Below are 2,323 nucleotides of genomic sequence, written 5' to 3' on the forward strand. Positions count from 1 at the left end.
TTCCAGTAGTCATGGCTGCCATCTGTTAGACGAGGGAGCACCTTGTAAATTGATTGTGTAGGTTGGAAGGGTAACGTAGTGGATTCCAAGAGAAGGCAAGCGTAGCAGGTAGCGGCAGAAGGTTAGGTGGGCAGATGAGATTAAGAAGTTTGCGGGGATACGGTGGCCACAACTGGCAAAGGGCAGGGTTAATGAGAGAGACATGGGAGAGGCATTTGCCCTGCAGTGGGCGTAGCCAGGCTGATGGTGATGATGATGACGACTTAAAGAAGTACAGAGTCAAATGAAACGAAGGCAAAGCATAGACATGACGGCCACAGCACTTACTGGGAGACACAGTGGCGCATAGCAATGGGACATCCCGCCAGTAAAAAAAAAGAAGTAAAGAAAACCTTAGGAGCAGTGCAGAGGGGGAAAGAAGCTGCTGAAGAGGAAGCGGGGATTGGGCTAGAAAAACTAGCCACCCTGTTTACGCAATCCCTTAGAACCTCGAGCGTACCAGAAGCTTGGAAGAACGCTCACATTATCTTAATTCATCAGAAAGGAGACGTCAAGAATGTGAAAAATTACAGACCTATCGGCTTACTGTCCGTTGCCTGGAAGGTATTTACACAGCTAATCGAGAGCACATCACGAAAACCTGAAACTTCAATAAACCAAATAATCATGCAGGCTTTCGTAAAGGATACTCGGCAATAGACGATATTCACACTATCAATCAGGAGATAGCGAATTGCTAATAATATAACCAACCCATATATATCGCCTTCAATGATTACGAGAAGGCATTTGACTCAGTTGAAACCTCATCAGTCAAGAAGGCATTGAGGAATCAGGTGTAAAAGAGTCTTACGGGAAAATACTGGAAGATATTTATAAAGATGGCACAGCTACCATAGTACTTCATAAAGTCAGCAATAAAATTCCAATAAAAAGGGGTGCCAGGAAGGGAGACACGATCTCGCCAATGCTGTTCACCGCCTGTTTACAGCAGGTGTTCCTGGGCCTGGATTGGGAACAGTTGGAGATAAGAGCTAATGTAGAATACTTAAGTTATTTGCGATACTCTCTTGACACTGTCTTGCTGAGTCACTCAGGAGATGAGCTGCAAAGCATGTGAACGAGTTAGACAGGAAGAGCGGAACGGTAAGTCTTAAAATTAACATGCAGAAACCAAAGTAATGTCTCGCAAGAGAACAGCCGTTCACTATTGGTAGCGAGGTGGTGGAAGTGGTAAGGGATTACGTCTGCTTAACCCAGGTATTGGCCGCTGATCCGGATCATGAGAGGGAAATAAGTAGAAGAATAAAAAGGTAGTGGGAGGGCATATGGCAGGTTCTCTCAGATCATGAATGGCAGTTTCCCAATATTCCTCAAGATAAAAATATAAAAGAACTGTATCTTACCGCTACTCACCTAAGGGGAAGAAACGTGGAGGCTAACGAAGAGGGTTCAGCTTAACTTAAGGACAAAGCAGCGAGCTATGGGAAGAAAATTGATGTGTTGAACATTAAGAGACACGATGTGTGCAGAATTTATGAGAAAACAAACGCGGGTTAATAAAAATTATAGCAGAAAACAAGAGGAAGAAATAGACTTGGGCCCGGCATGTATGGCATAACATAACCACTGGGAACGCCAAACCAGTGGTTATGCCATACATCCACAACGTGTCCCATAACCTGAAAAGGGTGAGGAACAAGTACGGCGTTCCGATGGTGTTCTCTGCGCCTTGTAAACTGGTCAAGATGTGCCCTAAAGTCAGCAGCAGTGGCCCTATGACATCTGGCTGAGGAAAAAAACATGCTAAGCCCTTTGTCCGGTGTGCCACAGGTGTGGTCTATGAGATCCCCCTTTCTTGTGGCAAAGTGCACGTTGGCCAGACAGGGCGTTGTGTCAAAGAACGTGCCAGGGATTACGAGCGAACCTTGGGAAACAGATCTGACTCATGCATGAATCTACCCGGCAATTGCCGTTCTTGCAAGGATCTAAACGACCAGAACTGTGAGCCACGGCTTGACAAGATCAAAATTCTGTCCAGGAGCAAAGATAGATTAGCTCAGAAAATATGCGAAGCCTTTTTTTATCAAGGCGAGAGGCGACATGTGTGTCACCACCACCTCTGTTTTCCTGCATATCAGCGAATTCACTTTGCTTAAAAATAGGGGACGAAATGCAGTCTGCTCGTCTTAATCTACTTATGCTGTCATCATTGGGGAAAAAAGATAAAAAAACTTTCTTTCCTTCTTTCATTTCCTTTACTGCTGTCGTAGATGCGCGTGCGCTCACTGTGGTCTTTGTTATATGTTCAACGAAAATCATC

Source organism: Amblyomma mixtum, chromosome 4 (assembly GCF_055824585.1).
Source record: "Amblyomma mixtum isolate Tamu chromosome 4, ASM5582458v1, whole genome shotgun sequence".
NCBI classification, from domain to species: Eukaryota; Metazoa; Arthropoda; class Arachnida; order Ixodida; family Ixodidae; genus Amblyomma; species Amblyomma mixtum.